The sequence below is a fragment of the Schistocerca nitens genome, chromosome 11 (assembly GCF_023898315.1).
Source record: "Schistocerca nitens isolate TAMUIC-IGC-003100 chromosome 11, iqSchNite1.1, whole genome shotgun sequence".
In the NCBI taxonomy this organism is placed as follows: Eukaryota; Metazoa; Arthropoda; class Insecta; order Orthoptera; family Acrididae; genus Schistocerca; species Schistocerca nitens.
The window spans coordinates 128,512,510-128,538,227 of NC_064624.1; the positions used below are offsets into that span (position 1 = coordinate 128,512,510).

The 25,718-nt window shown below is 41.0% G+C and overlaps 2 long non-coding RNA genes across 3 annotated transcripts in view; both read right to left on the minus strand.

Moving 5' to 3' along the window:
- The window catches only part of LOC126213551 (uncharacterized), a 47,838-nt gene extending 26,236 nt beyond the window's left edge, over positions 1–21,602 (minus strand). The window contains exons 1-2 of one of the 2 annotated variants that reach the window (XR_007541253.1): positions 21,500–21,602; positions 10,329–10,533 (exon numbers count right to left, since the gene is read on the minus strand). This is a non-coding gene — a long non-coding RNA (uncharacterized LOC126213551). Of the gene's footprint in view, positions 1–10,328; positions 10,534–18,119; positions 19,190–21,499 lie in introns of those variants that run through there. The other variant, XR_007541254.1, reaches the window with a different exon arrangement.
- Positions 1–25,718, minus strand: part of LOC126213555 (uncharacterized) — a 136,141-nt gene that overhangs the window by 106,870 nt on the left and 3,553 nt on the right. The gene's annotated exons all lie outside the window — the stretch shown is intronic.

Here is a 25,718-nt window from a genome sequence, read left to right on the forward strand (position 1 = left end):
AGAAAGCAACCAAGAATCAGTAGGAAATGCATCTAGAAATTACTTCAATAAATATTTGTAAAAATGTAACAAGTATCATTTCAACTTCACGAAATAATGTCATATACGGTTTCCATTTACATGTTTACAAGTATCGAGTAACACGAGTCAAACAGGTTGAAAAACACTAAATAAAGCCCCCATAAATGTATGGCATTTCAAATACTTTATGAAACTGTCATCATCTGCCTTTACTGCTAAGCCACCAATGAATGTGATTAACACATCCATAGCACGCAGTTTTTCCTGGGAGTTTAAACTGCAAGGATACTGTGAAACTCCACAAGGGTCTGTCCATGCTCTAACCTCCAAGCATACTTTAGTAACACCTCTCACAAGTAGGACAAGAAGTTACGATAGCAGATCATCTGATTAATATGGCCCAAAACTACGATGCTTTCATTTAAGTTTAAACTGAAAGAAATATTAAGTGAACTGAAGTCACCAAAACTGTCAGCCTCATACGAGGAATATACGAGGGCTATTCCGAAAGTAAGGTCCGATACGTCGCGAAATGGAAACCACGGTAAAAATCAAAAATGTTTTATTTGCAACAGTTAGATACACCTTGCAGCTACTTATCTCCATAGTCGCCGACCCGACTTAGACGTGTATCGTAGCGTTGTACCAACTTTCCAATACCCTCGCTATAGAAGGCAGCCGCCAGTGCTCTCCGCCAATTCTCTACGCTGGCCTACGGCTCGTTGTCTTGTGCCGAAATGTTGTCTTCAAAGACAGCGGTTCATGTGACCAGAGCTGAAACTCAGAGGGAGACAATTACGGGCTGTATTGTGGGTAATCTCACATTTCCATTTGAAAACGATGCAGGAGCATCTTCATTGCCCCTGCAGAATGCGGCTGAGAATTGTCTTGAAGACGAAACAGCACGACAGTTATGTAATGTTAGCTGCATAGCTTCAGGGGATATTTCTCACCAGGCCCTCGTACTTGGCGGCAGACACTATTTTCTAGACATCTTTACGCACTCACTGCGAGCTCAGAAATGAGAAGAGCGACGTGATGCTAACTGGGGTTATACTAGAGACACTACCCAACACATCTGTGCAAAGCTTTATCGGATTTTCATAGTCGTTTCCATTTCGTGACCGATCGGACCTTACTTTCGGAATAGCCCTCGTACATAGAAAGAACTGCTCCGTGATAGTACAGTAGGTAACTGAAAGCAACATGCTATAATAAAAGAAATGACACTTTTACACAAAGGCAAAAATTACACTCAAGCTACAACAAATTATGATAGTCACTTGGACATGGATCTTAACCATTCAACCACTTGAATATATGCATGCAATTCTTTCCAGAAAATTTTTTGGCCTGCTGTTTTATCACATCAGATATAATTTCTGTATTTTTGCATGTCAGAAGTCAACTATCCCCTCTGTTGCTCTGGGGCAATGTCGAAGGTAACACATTCCTCGAGTGCATTATAGCAGGCAACAAAAGCTGGTGCTGCCACTGGGAACCGGAGTCGAAAACGTCGACAATGGAATGGCGTCATCCACTGTTCCCTCACCCCGTCAAGTTCAAGTTCAAGAGCCAGCCATCTGCTGAAGAAGAGATACTCATCCTGTTCTTTAATTACCAGAGCCCACTGCTTATTGATTTCAAGGAACCTGGTGTCTCCCTCACTGGAGAATGGTTCTGTGCAACACTGGAGAAATTACTAAATACAATTAAGGCAAAACGTCTGTGAAAATTTCAACACGAGGCACTGTTGCCTCGTAACCCGTATCCCTATGTCGCAAATGTCAAAGCAGAAGTTACACCAACTCGAGTGGGACACACTCGAGCACCCGTCCAATAGTCCTGACGTCTCCCCGTGCAATCGTCACACCTTCTGCCCTTAAAAACAACTGTGAAGCATCGACAATTCCTGTCAGTTGAGAATGTCCAGCAGGCAGTTACAGACTTCTTCATGCAGCAGCAAATGGTGTTCCACTGAATCGGTTTCTCCAGCCCGGTATGTCGGTGGGATGACTGCCTCAGTGCTCGTGGCAATTTCACCCAACTGGCACACAATTCTGGATTGTACAGCTTTCAAATGGAAACATTTCGATCCTCCTCTTACACAGTACGTATAATAACTGCAGTACCGTAGGTTATCAATACGGCCAGAGCTGGCGGCTCTAAGATTACTGCAAGCACCACAAGCAGTGCTTTCATCACCCTGCCAATGAAGAACCTCCACGTCGCCAACCAACGGAGACCACCCAGACGGTGTTACAAGCGGCCGCCATCTGAGCACCAGACTACTTCTACCTTTTGTTCTGCGCTTCTAATGAAAGTTCCCTGTTGCTAGTTGGTGACAAACATTACTTCAAGTAGTCGATAGTTAACTTCACTGGCAAACATTCAGTGCACTCGGGTGCCGCTCGTGTCACGCCTCCGCTTATAGCTAGCCACGATCACTCACAAGTTGACAACAATGCAGCAGTTGTTCTGCACTAAGTCGACAACAACATATTTATTTAAAATGCATTTGTGTCCACTGATCTTTTGCTCATACATCCAGATTCCTATGGCGACATATCTTCGGGCCACCTTCCACCTATTTGTCACAGGCCTAACAGTTGGTGATGCACAACCCATTTGGCGATGAACTTTGTCAAACCTACGATGCCGTGTCATTTTCCTCCCCCTGTCGCCTAATTTTTACCACTTTCTGGACATTTTTGTTTATTTTTCTACCATTTGTGCTTCTGGACATTTCTGTCTCAGATCCACGCTTACCACTTTTGTTCCGTTTGCTTGTTTGAACTGCCACACACTGATTTAGCTTTAGCATTTTTGCTTTCCTACGGCTAACCCACTGCCCCGAGCCCCACGCACACCGAACTTGCAATTAGCAGCACCACAATTTCGAGTGCCTTTGGCACCTATGCTCGATCTAACGTGTCCCCTTCAGTTACAGACACAACAAGTGACGCAGCTTATCGAGATGCTGAGGGCTTCATTCAAATGCAGATGGCAGCCAATGAGACTCGCAATAAGACGCCACAAACTACGGCAGAACCACAATTTACGGAGCCATCATTAGCGCCTCCATTTTACCCATTTGAAGGGGAAAAAAATAGGATTGTGTTGAGTACTTGGCTCTATCTGAAGCTCACCTATCTGAACACCAAGTACCAGTTACTGTTAAACAATCTTTTTTCTTATCAGCAACCAGTGTGTTAGTCTATTAATTGTGCTCCGAAGTATTCCCCACTTCACGGCCAGAACTTTTTAATTATCGGGGTTTAATCCAGGTTCTGAATGACTATTGTGATGAGAAAGTTCAGGAGGTTGCTGCCAGGTCCAAGTTTTCAGACTAACAAGCAGTCAGGACAGACAGACAGTGGGCGACAGCCTTCCAAGGACTCAGATAGTGGGCTCAGACAGCCAGTCACATAAACAGCCAGGCCAGCAACATACCGGCATGAAAGCTTGCCCGCACTGCTTCTTAGCTCATAAGCATAGCTTCCACCTGCCACGAAATGCACCTTGTTTTTCAGGTGGCAAGAACGGACATGTTCAAGCGGTCTGCTTACAGAAAGAGAAGCCTCCCTCTCCTAATATACACCCACAGAAGTCAAATTTTGTTGTACATGTTGTGCATCCTGAACCAAACAGAACTTCTAGTGTGGAGGAGAAGAGTGGTAGTTTACAAATCATGGAATCAGTGGCATTTTCTTTAGCACAATGCAGCTTTTTGTGGACCTTGTAATAAGTGGCTGCACTATTCAATTGCAATTAGCTAAGAGTGTCTCAGTTTCTTTCCCTGTCTCAATGCTTCTGATCATCTTAGCAAGTCCAAGCTGCACAAATCATACATTACACTTACACCATATAACGGATTTAACATTCCAGTGCTAGGTTCTTGCAACCTTCCTTCAACATACAAGAATTTGCAAAAGACAAACTTCTGGGTATGCGTTCACGGAACAGTGCAAATATGTCTGACCATGATTTGTTTGGATTTGTGTGTGTGTGTGTGTGTGTGTGTGTGTGTGTGTTCTACAAATGTGTTGTCTATGCTAATTTTGATTTCAAGGACAGTGTCGGTCAATTGTGTGCTGAATTCAAAGACTTGTTCGGTGACAGCTTAGGCAAAGCTTCTAATTCTGCTGTGCATGTGACCACTAAAGATAATGCACAGCCTCACTTCTTCAGGTCCCACACTATACTACACGTGCTCTGGGAACAGGCTGCTTGGAACTTTCACTGTGGCATCCATCAGGGCCAGTTAGTACTTTGTCAAGAAGCCTTCAGGCAAATGGTGTATTTGTGCAGACTAAGGCAACATTGAACCCCTGAATAGTTCAAAAAACCTTTACAGAAACTGAAGAACAACAAGGCTCCCTGCACTGATAGCATTCCAGCAGTATTGTTAAAATGTGGAGGAACAACGTTAGAGCAGTCTCTGTTTAAACTTAAGACTCTCATATGGGAACAGGAGAGGATACCAGATGAATGGAATGAAGGAATATCATGTCCCATAGATAAAAAGGTCAACTGAATGGAGTTTAGAAACCACTGTGGAATCACCCTCCTGAACCTGGGGTACAAGGTACTAGCGGAGTTCAACGAGGGAGGTCAACAATATATCTCATTTTCAACCTGCGCCAAATTTTGGAGAAAACTGTCAAATATCACCTCTTTATTGACTAAGGCTGCATACGACAGCATCAATAGAAACTAGTTGTTTCATGCATTACAGGAGATGGGGATACATGGAAAGCTCCTGAGAATGGTTAAAATTATGATGTCTGACGTAAGAAGCTGCATTCGAGTTTGAGGAAATTACTCAAACCCCCTAGAAATAAAAAAATAGCACAGATTTTAGCACATGCAGATGACATACAAAACATACCATGGACAGTACCAGCACTGAAAGAAGCTTCTACAGCCTTAAGTCAAGCAAGTAAGAAGACGGGTCTTATGGTAAATGAAGATAAAACTAAATACATGGCCTGTGGGGAAGCATATCAACGAATATGCCGTCAACTTTCAGTGTGATTGGATACACATTTTAAAGGGTTGATTGCTTCAAGTATCTTGGTTCCACAGTCACTTGCTTTAATGAGATCTCAACTGTAAGTAAGATTAGACTGATATCAGCAAATAAGATATATTTTGCCTTTAGTAATTTATTCCAGTCAAGTCTCCTCAGTAGCCCAACAAAATTCACTATTTATCCAATGGTTCTCACTTACGCTTCGGAAAGCCATGTACCGCAAGTCTCTAGAGAAACAGAAGATCTGCAGCAGATAGGCACTTGGTGCAGGGAGTGGAAACTGACCCTTAACATAGACAAATGTAATGTATTGCGAATACATAGAAAGAAGGATACTTTATTGTATGATTATAAGATAGCGGAACAAACACTGGTAGCAGTTACTTCTGTAAAATATCTGGGAGTATGCGTGCGGAACGATTTGAAGTGGAATGATGATATAAAATTAATTGTTGGTAAGGCGGGTACCAGGTTGAGATTCATTGGGAGAGTCCTTAGAAAATGTAGTCCATCAACAAAGGAGGTGGCTTACAAAACACTTGTTCCACCTATACTTGAGTATTGTTCATCAGTGTGGGATCCGTACCAGATCGGGTTGACCGAGGAGATAGAGAAGATCCAAAGAAGAGCGGCACGTTTCATCACAGGGTTATTTGGTAACCGTGATAGCGTTACGGAGATGTTTAGCAAACTCAAGTGGCAGACTCTGGAAGAGAGGCGCTCTGCATCGCGGTGTAGCTTGCTCGCCAGGTTTCGAGAGGGTGCGTTTCTGGATGAGGTAGCGAATATATTGCTTCCCCCTACTTATACCTCCCGAGGAGATCACGAATGTAAAATTAGAGAGATTCGTGCGGCAACGGATGCTTTCCGGCAGTCATTCTTCCCGCGAACCATACGAGACTGGAACAGGAAAGGGAGGTAATGACAGTGGCACGTAAAGTGCCCTCCGCCACACACCGTTGGGTGGCTTGCGCAGTATAAATGTAGATGTAGATGTAGAAACGACGATGCTTTACAATCTTCAAGCCTTGCATTCCATATTTTGCCTTGAAGGTCTACCAGCATTGCTTGTGACTGACAACGGACCACAATTTGTGTCCGCAGAATTCGATGACTTCTGTATAGCCAATGGGATTTATCGCATCCCAAGTGCAGCAGTCCAATGGAGAAGCAGAATGCTTTGTTCGAACTTTTAAGCAGAAGACGGATAAACTACGCACCTGCCACATGCGGGACCAACATTTGCTTCTCTTCTCGTTCTACCACTTTGCAACAGCACATCACCAGCAGAGTTGCTTCACAGACGGTGACACCACTCCTCGCTCTAGTAAGCGGCCTGCACCTGCTTCACTCACTAAGGCAATGTATAAACGCAATGAACTTTTTTTCTAATTTTTTTTCAGATCACACAGTGGTCAGAAGTGCTGGGTACAAGATATTGTCATAATGTTGCTTGGCAATTGCATATTTTGACAGAAGGTCCATGCAAATTGCGGTGGGAGCACCTGAATCAACTTCACACCTGTAAATTGGGTTATTCTGTAACTGATGCTATGTTCTCGGGTTTGTGGTCTGCCCAGGTAATGCAGTTTGCATACCCTTCAGCTTCTTGGGGCTCTGGGATGAGATGAGAACTTATTAGATATCTTGGCGACGAACAGACCTGAACTTTTTGAAGAAGTTCATCTACAAGAAGGTATTAGTGACCATAATGTGGCTGTGGCTTCTATGTCAGTGGAAGTTGCAAGAAAACCAAAGAAACAGTTTAGAGTTTTCTTGTTTGGAAAAGCAAATAAGAGTGTCATTAATGAAGATATTCATAGTCAGCTCCGAGCATTCACCACGGGACAAAAAGATATTGAGCACCTCTGGTTGGAATTTAAAGGTATTGTCCACCACGTGCTAGGAAATATGTGCCTAGCAAAATTATAGGGCAGGGAAAGGATCCACCTTGGTTCAACAAACATATTAGGAAGTTGCTGGGAAAGCACAGAATTTTGCACAGTTGTTTCAAACATAGTCACTGCCCTGCTGACAAACAGAAATTATGCGAAATGAAAGCAGCTGTCAAAAGGTCAAGGAGAGATTCTTTTAATGAATTTGAAAGCAATATTATACCTGCAGGTTCTAAAAATAACCCCCAAAAATTTTGGTCACACATGAAATCTATGAACGCTACAAATAATTCAATACCTTCTCTGGCTGACAGTACAGGAAATGTAATAGATGATGATAAACTGCAGGTTGAAATTCTAAACCTAGCTTTTAAAAACTCACTCATGGTACAGGACTGCAGCACCATTCCCCTTTCAATTATCGAACAAATGCAAGGATGGCCGACAGTGTTTAGTGTATCTGGGATTGTGAAACAGTTAAGATCCTTAGATACCAGGAACGCATCTGGTCCAGACAGTATCCCTGTAATATTTTATGTTGACTACGCTACAAATATAGCACCATTCTTATCCGTCATCTACCAGAAATCAATGGAACAGTGGAAAGTTCCATGGCTGGAAGAAGGCCCAGCCCACAGCAATTTACAAAAAGGGTAGAAAATCGGATGCACATAATTACCAGCCAATTTCACGGACATCAATTTGTTGTACCATCGTGGAACATATTTTGTGTTCAGATATGAAGACCTTTCTAGACTGAGAAGCCCCTCTGTGCATTATATACCCCCAACTTTCGAAAGGCGTTCGACTCAGTTCCCCACTGTCGCTTGCTCCTAGAAGTGCATGCTTACAGTCTATCTGACAACATATGCGGTTGTATAGAAAGTTTTCTAATAGACAGAAGGCAGTATGTCGTCCTGAATGTGGAGACTTCAACAGAAACAAGCCTAACATCAGGTGTGGCCCAGGGCAGTGTAATAGGTCCGCTGCTTTTTACGATTTACATAAATGATCTGGTTGATCGTACTGACAGCGCCATTTGACTGTTTGCCGATGATGCTGTAGTCTACAGAAAAGTAGTATCACACAAAAATTGTGAACAAATCAATGAGGATTTGCAGAAAATAAACATGTGGCGTAATGAATGGCACTTATCTCTCAATATTAGTATGTGTTACCTACTGCGCATAACAAAGCAAAAATCCACATTAATGTACGAGTACGAAATAAATGTCCAGTCTTTGGAAGTGGTAACATACGTCAAGTATCTGGGTGTGACGATACGAAATGATCTCAAACGGAACGATTAGATTACACAAGTAACAGGTAAGGCGAACTCTAGATTGGGGTTTATTGGTAGAATCCTGAAGCGATACTGTCCTTCAACAAAGGAAATTGCTTACAATACTTTTGTTCATCCAGTCGTAGACTATTGTTCATCTGTGTGGGACCCTTACCAGTTGGGTCTGATTCAAGAGATTGAGAAAGTCCGAAGAAAAACACCAAGGTTTGTGACTGGTGCATTTAGCCATCGCAAGAGCGTTTCAAATCTCATAGAAAGTTTGAAGTGGGACACACTTACAGATAGACGATGCGCTAAACAGAAGGGGCTGCTCACTAAATTCCAAAATCCGGTTTTCGCCAAGGATGTAGAGCATATATTATTACCAACTACTTTCATATCACACAATGATCACCATTCAAAGATAAGGGAAATCAGAGCTTGTACTGAGGCATTCAGTCTTTTATCCCCTCGCGAGATCCGCGAGTGGAACGGAGGGGGCGATATGACTTCGGTGCGAATAGTGCCCTGCACCACACACCGCTTGTTGGCTAGCAGGGACAGCTGATGTCCACAGGTGTCAGTCTCTCTTCATTATGCAGCTAGCCACGGGGCTGCCAGACCACTTCAAGATGTCGCTGTGGTCATCAACAGAAGACCTCGCACTGTCGCTAAGTGCACAGAAGTGCCCTCTGCCTTATTTCTTAGCTGACATTCTGGGACAGTCATAAAACAAACACCGGGAAGCGGACATGAGCTCTGGCACCAGCCACAGCTTCAGCTCCTGTTTCCTCATCACTTCCTGCTACCGCCCCCCCCCCCCCAGTTGCTGACGTGTGCAACAATAATAACCAGGAATATCAGTAAGAATGGAATACCAAGAATGAAGCACTCCTGTTAGAGAAGGGATGTAGTCTTTTGTCCCTATTGTTCAATCTATATACAGAACAAACAGGGATGGTAATGAAAGAAAGGTTCCAAGATGGGTTGAAATCCAGGGTCAAGAATATCAACGATAAGATTAGTTGATGACATTGTTATCCTCACAGAAAGTGAAGTGAAGTGAAGTAATGCACGATCTGTTGAGTGGAATGATTAACCTAATGAGCAAAGGACTGATAAGAAATAAGGTTATCCACAGAATCACCTACAGACATTCCTCCAGAACCTCAACACCTTCTCCCCATTTACTTCACTGCTCCTTCTCCATCCAACACGCCATCATTCTTGATCTCTACCACCACCTCAAGGATGGCCACATCGGTACCTCCATCCACATCTAAAGTACCAAGAATACATCCGCTTCAGCAGCTGCCACCCATTCCACACCATTCTAAATTACATTCCGCACCTTTTCCAGAAACAGATCTCCCTGGCCTGATCCCGCCTGTCACCTCCCACAGCTCACAAATCCACAGTCTGGTCACAAAGGGGCTCTCCCCTCACGACTGGAGAAACTGAATCACATTCTCCACCAGGGTTTCGATTTCCTCTCGTGTCGTGGAATGAGGAATGTCTTATCCACTATCCTCACAGTGGTATTCTGCCAACCACTGAATCTTCCTGTAATGCCCCTGTAATAGACCCAGATGCATGTCCTGTCCCATACATTCTTCCACTACCACCTGCTCCAGTCTTGTCACTGGAATCTCCTACCCCATAAGGCAGAGCCACCTGTCAAAGCAGCCGTGTGATCTACAAACTAAGCTGCAACCACTGTGCTACATTCTAAAAAGGCACGACAAACTGTCTGTCTGGATGAATGGCCACCACCATACTGTTGTCAGGAGACAGCTGGACTACACATTTGTTGATCATGCTATCCGACAAAATGTGTTTCACTCTAAGGAATGCATCATATAGATCCTTCCTACCGAGATCAGCTTTTCTGAACTGGACGGGTGGGAACTCTTCGTATGACACACTCTTCGTTCCCGCGATCCCCCAGTCCTCAACCTTTGCTAGTCCGTGTCCTCCGCATGTTCATCCCTTCCCCCGACCCCAGTCCAGCACACAAACACCTTCTATCCTGCCAATGCACCAAAGGGCCCTTTCCTCTTCTATATTGTTCTCCACTCAGCCAAGCACTACCTACCAATGCACCTGTGATGGTCCAACACACATGGACGGCATCCACGATGGGCCCGGATGCTGCTAAGGAGTCGCTGATACCCCCACATGTGGTGAGGGTAGCCAACAATTGAACAGTATGTGGTGATGGCACCGGACACATCACGGACAGGTTGTGATGTATGTTGTTGCTGCCTCAATGCCACCTCCAGATGGCTCCCTCAAATTTTCTGCAAGGAAGAAATAATGAATCCTGTATATGTAAAATTTTTGGGAACAAGAGCTTTACACTACTATGAAGTCTTATCAAGATATGACAATATTTATGCGGCTTCTTTCAGATGGTACTTTACTATAGATAACTGCATTATCTGCAAAATGTCTCAGGTTACTATTAATATTGTGCACAAGGTCAATAACAAACAACACGAACAGCAAGGGTCCCGACACTATCCTGGGGCATACCCAAAGTCACTTCTTTATCTGAAGATGACTCTCCATCCACGACAACATGTGTTCTCCCTACCAGAAAGTCCTCAATCCAATCAAGTTTCACTTGATGCCCCATATGACCATACTTTTAACAATAAGCATAGGTTTGGTACTGACTGTGAGCCAAATGCTTTTCAAAAACCAAGAAATTCTGCCTCTAAATCGCTGCCTTGATGTTTTTGGAATCCATGCTGGTTGGCACTGAGGAGGTCATTCTGTTTGAGATACCTCATTATGTTTGAGCTCAGAATATGTTCTAAGATTATACAACAAATCTATTTCAAGGGTATTGGACAGTAATTTTAACTATCACTTCTACTACCCCTTTTTGACCAATAGATTATAGTTAGAAGTGGGACTAGCTCAGTATAGAATATGACAGGGATTCACATCGCCCTGGAGCTCTGTTCAGTTTTAAGAATTTCAGGTTTTAACTGAACACTACTGATACCAACATTTATTTCACTGATCTTTCCAGAGATACAAGGGTTAAATTGAAGCAATTCTCCTGTGTTTTCCTTTGTAACTGTGTTATAAATTTTTGACATGTCTCCTGCATGCAAACTAAATGGATTGCAAATGTACATGAGATGTATAAAACACAATTCACTGATCAAGTAATACAAACTGGAACACACTATCATCTATACATGTACAAAATGCAATGAATGCTCCTCAGGTTTCAATCTATACATGTACAAAATGCAATGAATGCTCCTCAGGTTTCAAACAAAGACCTGAATCCTGTTCTTGCTTTATTTTCATGATCACATTAATTCCAGTGTGGAATTCCAATTTGTGGCTTTTATAAATAGTGTCACGAGTTTACGAAGCAAAGAATGTAAGCAGCCCATTATTAAATGTTATCAGTGGTTGTAACAACAACTGGCATAAACTATGTTGTTTATTCTAATTATGTCATGATTTCCAAGGTTGGTTAGTGTAGCGTTTCAAGATATTTATAAACATCCCAACACACCATTGGAAAGCCGTCGACAAGAGGTGCCCATGAGTAAGTTGAATAAGAAATGTAGTGAGAAAGGGGAAACTGTGTGTTTTCCTTTCTTGTATGCAGTGAACGTGGAGCAGTCTTGGAGCCAGCGAGAAGGTGACCAGTAAACAGTAAAATGGTATTACAACCACTGGTCGTACGGGAGTCATTTGTGGCATAGTGCAGCAAGTGCCTGAATCTGAGAACCGTGGAGTAAATGACGCACCAACAAGGGCGTAATGAACAATTGAACAGCAGTAGTTGTTTATCTGGTTTGCTCTCAGGTCCTGAAGTACGCATATACGGACATTTTTGAATGTTCTCAAGAGAGTGGTATTACCGCAGCAAGTGTTTGTTGTGTTGTTAAAAGTAATAGTGAAAATGTTGGGCACAATGTACCCCGTTTGTGATAAGTGTGGCTCTTTAACATTCCAGGTACCTTCACCACAGTTGGATCGACAGGGAGGTGGCACCGAAGGATTCGGACCACCAAACAACTACTCTGAGACGAGAGGATAAAGGTAATACTACTTTCATCTGGCGGTGTATCAGGGTCGGCAAAATATTGTCCTGCTGTATCAGCCAGGGATGCAACTTCCCCTTAGTGCTGGTGCAAGATCCACCACAAACCCTACAAAATATGTATCAGCAGGAGAAAGCGGAAAAATACACCCCATATGGTAACTGTGGAAAAGGCGAATGGAGAATGCACCAGCAATTAAGTACAGAAAATTGATCTGAACCAGAATTACGACTCCAAAGAATAGAAGACAGAAGCTGCCCCTGACAACCAGCGATCAACAACAGTGTCTTACCTCACACGTAGCAAGGAATCAAGAAGAATAATATTTAAGAGCTTCTTTTGAACAAACTGTCTGATTAGTAAACACATAATGAATGGAAACTATAATTTACTGTTGGATACCTGAAACAGAAAAATAAAAGAAGACAGTGGCAGCAAGAGCAGACATCGGCTTCAACTTCAGCACTGGCTTCAGCTGTTCTACAACAAGCACGCAGTTCACAGTTCCGCAGAAGGGTGAGCCGTGGACATTTTAAAAAAAAAAAAAAGTTGAGACATTTCTGCGAGTGTAGGGTTTAATATTAATACTGTCGATTAGTAATAAAAAGTGTATGCCAATCACAAGAAATACAGCAATGCAAAACAAGGAGTTAAGATTGATACTTGAAGGCGTAATTAAAGAACAAGCAGAGAAGGATAAAGCAATACTGTAAGGCATAATTAAAGAACAAGCAGAGAAGGATAAAGCAATACTGGAAGGCATAATTAAAGAACAAGCAGAGAAGGATAAGGCAATACTAAAAGGTATGATTAAAAAACAAGCAGAGAAATACAGGGAAGGACGGAGAGCGGAACAAGTAGAACTAATTTAGTCTATTAAGGAACAAGTTACTGAATCAATCAATGACGTACTCAACCATAAAATACAAGAGCTTAAACCTAACTTAGGATCTAACTTTAATGCACAAGTTAATAATCAAAACATTAAAATAATGGAAATAAATTCTAGAGTAAAAGAATTACGAGACTCAGTGCCATTAGAGGTGCAACAAGTAGCTAAACAAGTGTTAACAGATCATTTACAGGAAAGTGTACATAGATTAACAACCAGACAGTGCACAGGCTACGTAAATAATGTGAATTCCCGATTCCAAGCGGTATGAACTAGTATTCCAGACACAAATAAGCGTATCAAGTCCATACAGGAAAATGTTGAAGCAGGGACACCTGATGCTATACAACATTTGGAGAAATGTTTACAGTTATTCATAGAAAAAGAAGTAAAAGACAAAACAGAAATAAATAATGGCAAAATCACTTCTGGGGAAGGTACAATTAACAGTAAACAAGAACTTGATAGAATATGGAAAGCAATAGACAATAATAAAAAGAAATTAGAAAATAGTAAACCTTAAACTATAACAGGAGTAACTAAAGATGTAATAGAGGGTTTATCTATAGGTAATGGGTTTAATTTAGCAAAGCAATTTCCAAAGTACAAACCAGACAGTGATGGACACCCAATTTATTTTTTTACGAGTGTTTGCCAGATCTTTGCCCAAAAATTGGGATGACTTAAAGAAAATAGATTTCACATAAGGATACGTATTCGGAGAAGCAGTGGAATGGGGAAATGCTCATGCAGAAGAATTTGTGTCTCAGAAAGCTTTAAGAGAAAGCACTGGTCTTCAAGTATCCAGGAAAAATTGATCTTCAAGTTATTAGACCCTACTCCATACAATAAGTAATGGGGCACATATTAAAAGTATCTGTAATGGCATTTGACAAAAACTAAATACTTAGATGATCCAACAGATGAAATGCACTTACTGAAAGTATTCATTAGATGCTTACCATACCATGTTCGACAAGGAATATTGTACAGAGGGTGGAAAACCGTGAATGAGTTATTAATGTTTAATGTAGGTTTAGACACTGAATACTGAAAGAAATGAAAATTATTCAGTGAATGACCGAAATGCGGGGAACAGAAACAACATATCCTTTCCTAATTCCTTACCGCGGGCAAAGGAACCTAATTATTGTAGAGTAAGCAGTAATGAAACAGTTCACAGCACGGATAATGGTCTAAATCACAAACCTAGAGGGGGAAGAATTCAGATTGATAACATCAATTCACAGGTGTTTACACCTCAAAACCAACAAATAAATATGCAACAAAATAACATGGGGCAAACCACCGTACTGTTGAAGTAAGTTCCAATCAGTATCCGGTCATAGTGATGGAAAACGAGAAAAATCCTAGGTCAACGGCCAGAATTCAGGATGTCGCAGAACAATACTTGGCCCATATATAAGTAAAATATCACCTATTAACGACTGGTTATTAGCGAAAGAGGAAAATTTAGAAAAAGTGCAACGCAAACCAATTGCAATCGGAGGAATACGAAATCAAGGAGTGGAAATTTACATTGATTCAGGAAGCGAAGTATCAATTTTCTAGGAATGACTTATGTGGAAGAATGAAGGGATTTCCTAAGTTACCTGTTACGGGAGTAAATATTGTAGGTATTACAGGCACTTAGAGTAATGTAGTGAAATGGGAAACAATGATTACATTTTAAATAGATCAACTTGTGTTTGAACAAACCATGTTAATAGTCCCTAAAATAAATACACAAGTATTACTAGGAGTAGATTGGTTAATGAAATGTGCGGTGGTAACAGACTTTCAGAGTGATTTCTTTAAGTGCAATCTAGATAACTATAGCCTAATAGAGAGATCTTGTTTAAGACAGATCGATGTCATGGACTAAATGGGATTAATAATTTATGGTTAATAGCGAAAGCTGATTTGTACGCTAAGGCTTACGAATCTGAACTGTTGTTAACCCTTACTCAAAAGGAAGAGCTATATGGAATATTATGCAAATATTCAGATGAATTTTCAGACAAACCAGGGTATATAGGATATTATGTGTGTAGTTTTAAAATCAAAAGCAAAGAACCTTTCTTTTCTGTATACCTTACCCTGTACCTAGCAATGTAAAACAGGAAGTACAGGAAGAAATACATAAAATGTTAGCTTCTAATGTTATAGAAAGAAGCACAAGCATATACAACAATCCACTGTTAGTTGTCAGAAAGGCAACAGGAGGTGTGCGCCTGTTACTAGACGCGAGAACCTGGAATCGTCACATTTAACTGGAGAGAGATTGTCCCATATGCATAAACAAACTACTTGCTTGTTTTACAAAAGCAAATTATTTTAGTTCTGTGGATCTGACGGATGAGTACTGGCAGGTGAAATTAGCTAAAGAATCTAGACCTTATACTGCATTCCTATATGACGGAAAGTCTACCAGTTTAAAGTATTGCCATTTGGGTTAAACATATCAGCATCAGTGTTTATAAGAGCATTATATCAAGCATTAGGGAGAAAGTTGTTACAAGAGCTATTGATTTATGTAGAAGATATACTGATTGTTTCAGAAACCTGCGAGGAACATTGTGATTTACTTGCAAGAGCAATAGAGAAATTCTATACCAAGGGAATAACTACTAAGCTCGCTACATCACATTTTGGGCAAGAGGAACTAAAACTCTTGGGACATCTTGAAGGAATAAGAGGAATTAAACCAGATCCATAACACATTAAAGTGATTAAAGACTGTCCACATCCACAGAATGTGAAATAGTTACGTTCCTTTTTAGGATTAGTGGGATTTTATAGACGGTATATACAAGGACAAGTCATAGTAATCCACATCTACTATCGCTATTAAAGCAAAAGGCAAAATGATTATGGGATGAAAATGCAGAAAAGGCATTCCAGGAAGTAAAGGATACCCTAGTCAATGCTCCTATTTTAAACCATCCAAGTCTTCGTGAACCGTTTGGCATCACAACAGATGCATCAGAATATGGCATAGCAGCAGAATTATTGCAAGGGGAATGGGACCCAGAAGAGGGAGAAAATAAAACCATTGCTTTCGCTAGTTGCAGCCTAGACAAACACGAGCTGAATTATACAGCAACGGAGAAAGAATTACCGTATTTACTCAAATCTAAGCCACACTTTTTTCCAGTTATTGTAATCTTAAAAACTGCCTGCGGTTTACAATCAGGTTCAAAGTAAGCGGAAGTTCTGAAAAATGTTGGTAGGTGCCACCACAGCTAACTTCTGCTGTCTAATATACTCAGCGCTACACAGGCATGCTTTGCGGGCACAAAGATAAATACTGGCGCCAAAACCTCTGCATCAGTAAATAAATTAAAAGAAAAGGTAGAAGAATGTAAACATTATGCCATGTATTCTTTCATGTTTGTTGCTATCTCATTTAAATCCTGTCTGCCTAATTAACTACGAAACTAGAGTGAGGCAACAGCAAACACGGAAGAATATACATGTCATGTCATGTCTATATTTGTATTATTCTTACGCTGAATAGTGATTCAGTCAGAAATGAAGCACGGCAACTGACTAGATTTTTAAATCTAAGAGGACTCATTTCTGTGCAGAATGTAATGTACTAAAGAGGTGTCTGCAAAGATTTTCAAATAGAAAATTTTTTGCCAAACTCTCGTTCAGAACATCTATCATACGCAGTCTATTATTTGGTTCTTGTTGATCATTATCAAAGAAAGCAGCAGTGTAAGTAACAACAAATAGCAGTCTCTTGCCATTGTTTCGCTCATGAGACATTCCCCCACCCCCCCTTTTTTTCATTGTAAGCCGCGGTAGCGTGCACAAAAGCAAGCCATGCCACGAGCGGCTACACGTCGTAAACACTCATTATCAGAATCTGAGAATGCACAACATAGTACAATAATGCATTTTCAGCTTAGAGTGACATAAACACCTATAACAAAGAAAACGGCACTCATCAGATCAAAACAAAATAGGCAATCGATTCAAACCATACGAAGCAGGTGGTTTTAGACAAATGTACCTGCTGCAAACTTTGAGAAACATAAATCATCCAGTTTGGCATTGCAAACAAAGTTCATCACCTATTAATGTTAGCATGCCAACAGAATATAATAAATTGGGTAGAAACTTCCAAGTTCTTGGGTTCAAATACTGATAAAAAGTCAAAACTGGCCAACTCTGGGGATACAGAGACATTCATTCATTAATGTTCTGTGGGAGAATATTCTGTGTTGTGGACATATCTAAGCAATTAGGGACGTCAACCAAAGGCTCAAATTGCATTCATTCACTGATTAAGTATGCAAAAATTCACTTCATTCTGAAAGTGACAGCAACATCCACAATTACAACAGTAGAAGGAAAGGTTAACTCACTACTTCATACATGTTTTAAATTATCAATGCAAGAGGCTAAATGTAGCTAGGGTCCTGGCTTTTCTGTTGCACGATGCAGTCGGCAACTGCGAAATGAGTAATTGTAACTGAGCAACTGTGTTTGTTGTTAGGGTGAACAGCAGTAAGGAAAGTAGATGTGATGACAAAGTGACCTGTGGCAAAGCCCGAGGCTGAGGTTTGGTTGGAATGTGACAGTTCCACTCACTGTTTGTTATGTTCACTGTCCATCATTCATTGCACAAATATGAACTGCAGCATGCAAAGTAAGAGACAGGTACAGTGTCACTGGACTTCTGCCATGCAATCTGCTGTTCAGCTGACATAATCCATATCACAATGTGAATACATCATGTGTAACATGGAAGTAACTAGCAAGCTACCAATGCAAATGGTAAATGTGTAACCAATATAGTAGGCACTGATTAAAGAAATGCAAGTGAACAAATTAGATACAGCATGCAATAAAAAACACGAGAGTTACTTGGCAGTCGCAAAGCAAACATCCAACAATTTTTACTTACTGCTGTATGACTAGTTCTGACAGACTGTTTCACTCCTCTCCCAAATACATCCCCACATCCACCTCTGAGATAATGGTGTAAGCAACTATGGCTTCAAAACAGTTATAGTGGGTGGTTCCGTGAGGCGGTGGAATGTGAACAGTTCGATAGCTTGCATCAAACTTTAGCTGAGAATGAAGTTTGTTTAGTTAAGTGCTCCATGTGACATACCTGAAGGATAGGTTAACAGTAATAACCTTATTACCAAGTCATTAGGGCAAATGGTGCCATTACACCAACAGATAATGTCAATAAATGTTACATTACTCTCTGTAAAAGAAGAGTAGGTTAAGTACTGCAATTACATTTAATCATTTTCCCTTCACACTGCAGAAGGGGCAGGCATGAGCCAAGCACATTCTGTTTATATGCATGCTTAGTAAATACTTAGACAAATAGTGGTATTTTATTGAATAATTTGTTACCTACATACGAACAACTATAAGTTCAATCTATAGTATCATGTTTAAATATGTATTGTTTCTTGTAGAGCGTCATGTATTTCCTCAACATTTTCCTTCTGCCAGCTACTGCTTGGTACAATGTACAGAAGTACAAAAGTTTATTGCCTCCATGATCTTTAGCTCGCAGAATGTTGGCTTCTAATGTGCTCTATATATGAACATTTAGCATTTACTCTAATGACCACAAGCTGCAACAACAAGATGTCATGCAAATACCTAGAATTGCCCTCACATGATAATGCCAGACGACAATACTTCATGACAATGCTTCTATAAAATCCAAACTGAGACATTTCAAAAAACTTCACAGACAATTAGTGATAGTTCTTGACAAGTAAATTACTCTTACAGCAACAAACTTTAAATTTTGTGCCCACAATAATTTTTGCCACGACATACTCATTGGCTTCAATATCAGGTGACAAAAATTGGAACCAAACATTTCCCTTGACCTACATAGGTCAACCACAGCCGATGATACCAAAAAACAAACACCTGCAACTGTGATAAATAAAACCAAACCCACAGCACCTCGAAAGACCTAAAATCAAACTTCCCCACAGAAATTAAAAACAATCAATACACCATAAACACACAAAACATCATAACTCATGAACAACAGACCCCAGAAATCTGCTACTTACCACCAACCAATTCCGGCAGTGCACATTAAAAAAAAAAAAAAACAAAAAACCTCCATTGCATTAGCACATGCACCAGTTTCACAATTTTCAAACTCTAAACTATGGTTTACAACTAACTGATCAAAAACCCCTCTTCTCCAAACCCTGTATGACGAAAAAGCATCTGAAACTACAGTACTCCCCTCCTCAATATACTCTTCAATTATCCCTTCAAGGCCCTCTTAGTGCGCCCCTCCAAAAGCCTGAAAAAATAATCGGCATACCCACCCCACAAAGTAACAACCTCCCCACACTCACAAACCAACCAGAGATGTACCTCTCCCATACTTCCCTCTTCCCAGACTGTGACTCATCTATCTCAAACACTAACCCCGGCTCACCCAACTTACTCTTATACTGCCATACTCAGAACACACTGCCCTACAAAAAGAAAACCAATCTAACACCGTCCTCTCACTCACTACAGTCACATACACACAAAAACTAGTAGAGGACCTATAACAAAAATAGTACGTCATGAAAACAATTTCTCACACCCAACCTAGATTTCTCAAACCAGGTACCGCATCTAAAGGAGCTCCAAACATTGTCCTTCCGACACCAACACATGTACACGTCCGCGGTCCGAGAAGCCGGAACTTTCGCCAACTGCATATTCTTTCAGCAAAACGCCACACTTCACAAATTCCGCTATTAATCCAAACACCTGCAGGAACTTAATCGAGGACAACATATCCTCTCCCATCTCCGCCCACAACATGGTGCTATTTCACTTTACTGTCATATTCACACCTAAAACGAGAATCCACACAATAAATAAACGTCTTACCACACCAGAAACAGCAAACCAATAAAACCTATCGAAAACATGAACACGTAAACGGAACACAAAAAAACTGATAACTCACTGAAAACAATTTCAATCCTTAGGTCATGAACATTGCCAACAACGCCCCTCCTCCAACACCAAACCTCCAATGAACCTAATACGCCACGTAACACACACACACACACACACACACACACAAAACCACCACCACCAGACGGCACAATCAAACACATCACATCTACAAACATAACCAACTCAAAACAAACTGTGCCATAATGTCACACACCACATGAAGAAGAGCTGATAGAAGAGGTTGACAGTCTTAAGTTCCTGGGATTACAGCTTTTATTAAATTCAGTTGGGAGGAGCACACCACAGAACTGCAGAAACACCTTAACAAGCCTGTATTTGCAATTCGAGTGTTAGCAACTCCTACTTGACTGACGAATTTTTAATAGAAACAAATGATGTGTCGTATATACTCATACTATTAGTATTGTTATTTCAGCTAAAAAAAAAAAATTGACATGTTCCACATCACGAGGATCCCCTCAGCACGGATCTATGGAACGAAAAACTAATCTAATCTCACCATAACATCCATACGTCACGGGTCAAAGCAGACGGGTGGAATCTGACGCTTCTGTTGACTCCAGAACTCGGGCTACACTAAAATTAAGCGTCAACAGAATTCAGATTAAACAAAAAACATCATAAGTGAAGTTATGGTAAAGGCGGATGCGCATCATATCTACTGCACTTACATAGTTCTGCGCACCAACACGATTTAAGCCTCCACAAACACAACTTCGAGCAATATTGTAAACAAGAGACGCGAACTACCTAAACAATAAGAGCATCACAGATGTCAACTACACAACGTGTGGCAAAAGGGTGCACACTCATCACTCACGTTGTGCACTATATAGACCCATATTTTCCCGAGCACAGAACTATGAAACATTCGCGCATAAGAAGATATCTACAGAAACAAAACTGCGGTTATACAAGACATACTGAGCGTATATGAACTTCAAATTTATAAATTATGTTAACGAAGTTCATATTATGACTCCCAAGTACATCAAACAACGCAGTTTTGTGAATCATTTTAATAATACCGGTAAATCCCAAACAACGTTATTCACAACTGGGATACTCAACTAGCTGTTCCAGCCATGGTACGTCGTAAGTCTTTAACGTCGTACTGCATTAAGGTAGCATCCGCTGCATGTCACAACCACCAATACAAAAGATTTTTCTTTCCCCTGTAAATCGACTTGTTAACCGCAGAGTATTTTTTTGCCGCACTTTTACATTTTGCTCACTCATATTACCACGCAAATATTAAACCCAACTACGTATAATAAGAAAAAGCGGAGTCAATGGTCAAGAGACACTTACTAGATCACTCACATCTTGATTTTCCAACTGTACACCACACAATAATCTTTTAATACGCGACGACCACGGAACATCGATCAAAAGCGACGACTGTCGTCTGTTCTGTTTTTTTTAGGAATAACACAGGGGCTGGCGAAATGAGGGATGCTCAACTACCGGACCTACCGATAGATGGCTCTAGCGCGTGCCCGCCAAAGATCATATCATTGAGTGTGGTCCGCCATATCTGAATTTGGCGAAAAACGAAGTGTCAAAACACGGATCTATTTATTTATTTAGTCCTTCGAATCCTATAAGTATAGAATATATACAAGGATATTGGACATGGTTAGGTATTTACAAGATAAAATACAGTTTGTATTGCAATCCTAAGGACTAGATATTGAAGTAATTTAGCACAGATTCATAAATACAACAAACATTACAGGCAACATACAAATTAGAATATTAATAATGCATCTTTATTTTTGTTGTTTGGCTTTTATATATTCTGTCAGACTGTAAAAGCAATGATCAATTAAATATGCCTTTACTTCAGCCTTAAAACTACAGAGTTTACCTATTGATTTAATATGTTTAGGTAGATTATTGAAAATCTTTATCCCCGTATGTAGTGTGCCTTTTTGGCACAATGATGTTCTCACCCGTTTTGTTGTGAGCTAGTGGTGGGCAGGAAATCGCGTATCTGTTAGAAATCGCAGTGACTGAGAAGTCACAGATATCACAGTAGCAACTTTACAAAATCTAACTGCGATTTCAGTCACAGTTAGCAGTCGCAAGTAGTATTTCACATTCAAAGACGTGAGCCATCTACTGGTCGAATTTAGCACTGCTTTCTGCGATTTCAGTGACAAGTCGCAACTAAGAGTCACAAGTAGCAACTAAAAAGCGCGGTTAACAGTGGCATCTGTTGGCCGAAGTTCGTACTACGTCCATCTCTGCAGTACGCTATGGAGTCTAACTGCGATTTCCGTGACAAGTCGCAACTAAGAGTCGCAAGTAGCAGCTAAAAAGCGCGGTTAACAGTGCCATCTGTGGGTCAAAGTTCGTACTACGCCCATCTCTGCGGTACGCTATGGAGTCTAACTGCGATTTCCGTGACAAGTCGCAACTAAGAGTCGCAAGTAGCAACTAAAAAGCGCAGTTAGCACTGTCATCTGTTGAGCAAAGTTCATACTACGCTATTCGCTACCGAGTCAAACTGCGATTTCTGTGACAAATCGCAACTAAGAGTCGCAAGTAGCAACTAAAAAGCGCAGTTAACATACTATTCCTAGTGTCATCTGTTGACCGACGTACGTACTTCGTTATGAGAGCCTTGTGCCTCACGAGATCGATGTGCTGTGTGTGCATATGAAGGGCTTATTTCAATAGTGGTACAAGTCCATTTTTGTTAATTTTGAGATATAGAGTCGTAAAGTTACATGAGCGCTGAAAAATCTGCAGTTGAGATACCAGAAATATTCAAGCATATGGCTTCTTGCTAGAGATGAACCTTTATTTATGTTTGTTTGGATCACTAATTTCAGAAGCATTATAGACAGAAAAGTGGAGGTAATGGACTTGTACCACTATTGAAATAAGCCTTTCATATTATATGACGACATGCACATTCAGCATCAGTTATGGTTGGTCAAATACTGCTGTGACTCTGAATGTATTATATTAATAAGAAGCAACATTGCTGTTTTCTCCTGAAAATATCAAGTAACGTAACAAATGTGTTTGATTCTGCTTCCAATATGACAGTTTTGGTTAATACTCCACATGCCTACAGGACTTTGCAATGTTAACACAGCAGAACTCAGACATCTGTATAAGTGTAGAGAAATGAAAACAGTCATATGAATGCCTCACTTTTGTTACGACACAGTTCAAGACTCGGGAGAAAAGTTTTACACCTGGTGTTCTACATGGCAACTTCACACACAAGAACTTTTTGCCGACACTACTACCACCTACATAAGTAAGCTTTTCCTGTGTTACTTTCAAGTAATGCACTTAAGCTATTCCTAATTTAACTGGAAGATCTGTACTTCCCACTTTCATATCAACAGCCTCAAAATGCATATTGTAGACTTCGGGATATGTTACAGGTCAGTGTCACACCAAGATTGTGGTGAAAGGGGGCGGGGGGGGGGGGGGGCATGTCGCTCTCCAACAAGTGTTTACCAATAAGTAAGTGGCGGAAAATTATGGGTATAGGACGGCTTAAACATGTGGAAAATGAGATTTTTATTATTCACTCACTGTATTTGACATTTATTATTCCTTTAAAATCGCACAACAACTTCGATAAAACACAGCTTAATCATTAACACACTTATTTCACAATTGTTTCACTTTTAAACTGCAAATCCCCTAAGAGCTGTCTTGAATCTTCACGAGTCCCTCCCAACAGCCTTGATGTGGATAGATACGTACAGCAACCAGTAATCAGAGTCAGAACTGTGTCTGCAAAAACACAAGGATCATTAAACAATTTTTGCTGTCACTAATTACTAGAAGTATAATTGACAGAGTAGATTGCTAATATTTGCTATAATGAATATCACATTTGCAAGAACGATCTCACTGAAGTAATTAAGTCCATCGAAACGCTTAGAAACTAACCTATCGTCTGACGAAAACGGTCTAAAGATGCAGTGGCAATTTCTTCAGATCTGTTGACAATGATATTTTGAGTTATCACTTTTCTGAGTGACTGAAATGTAGTTCAGGTACCTGTGAACATAACAATATGTTAGAATTCATTTTCTAAATACGAACTATTACGGTACTGTACGGCTACTTACATATTAATTACACTATTAATATTTTCACAGTTGTTTCTTTAATACAAAATTAAAGCCAATGGAAGAAAAAACGTAAAACATACTTGCCAATGACAGGTTTGTTGCGATGCAATTTTCCGTGTTGACAGATGTAACTTTTTCATACAGTAGTAAGTCGCAGAAATCGCAGAAGTAGCAGGAGTCACAGAAATCGCAGAAGTAGCAGAAGTCACAGAAATCGCAGAAGTAGCAGAAATCGCAGAAGTAGCAGAAATCGCAGAAGTAGCAGAAGTCACAGAAGTAGGAGAAATCGCGGAAGTAGCAGAAATCGCAGAAATAGCAGTGGCGGAGGGATACACGACCTATGTTCCTTAACTGCGACTCTTAACTGCGACAAATCGCAGTTAAGAATAGCAGATACTGAAAAGTAGCATTCACTGAAATCACTGATATCGGAAAATCGCAGTTTAGCCCATCACTATTGTGAGCCGAGCCGGCAAGGCAAAGGCGCGTTGCGTGAAGGGAGCACTCAGCGCAGCGCCGCGGTCTCTGTTTAGGCCTTCTTCTCAGTCTTCTTTGGCAGCAGGACGGCCTGGATGTTGGGCAGGACACCACCCTGTGCGATGGTGACGCCCAACAAGAGCTTGTTGAGCTCCTCGTCGTTGCGGATGGCGAGCTGCAGGTGGCGCGGGATGATGCGCGTCTTCTTGTTGTCGCGGGCCGCGTTTCCGGCCAGCTCGAGCACCTCAGCCGCGAGGTACTCCATGACGGCGGCGAGGTAGACGGGCGCCCCGGCGCCGATGCGCTCGGCGTAATTTCCCTTGCGCAGGAGGCGGTGGATTCTGCCGACGGGGAACTGGAGCCCAGCCCTGCTTGAGCGGGACTTTGACTTGCCCTTGACTTTGCCTCCCTTTCCGCGTCCGGACATGGCGTTTGGCTAGTGGCGTAAACGTTAACGTAACGTAACGGTGCGAGCCGCAGCGAGTCGAGCAGCGGAGTGCTATGTTTTTCGTTCTGCGCCCTGATAAGTCTTTTATATTGGATGTTCTAGATATCTACACATCAACATAATGAAGTGTTTCTAATCTAGCGAGAAAAAACAGTGACAGTTCTGCTATGAAATTCCTAAATTCGAGTGTGTTTTGGAAGTTTAACAAGCTGGCCTATAAATTGTTTACTATTAATTTTATGAGCGCTTCTTATTTGCCCGTTTTAAAATACTACTTAAGATTCAATGGATCTCAACAAATTACCTTGGTTGCCACAGCTTTTAACTGCAGGTATAATTCGGAAAATCAAGTGTGGAAAACAGTGAAGACGTCTCTTGAAAAAAAGTTGACTGACAACAGAAATTACAACTGAACTATTAAAGTATTACTTAGTTATAAACGGAAAAACTGTTATTTTTCTTTATCTGAAGTGATGCATTACCGATCTGAATATAT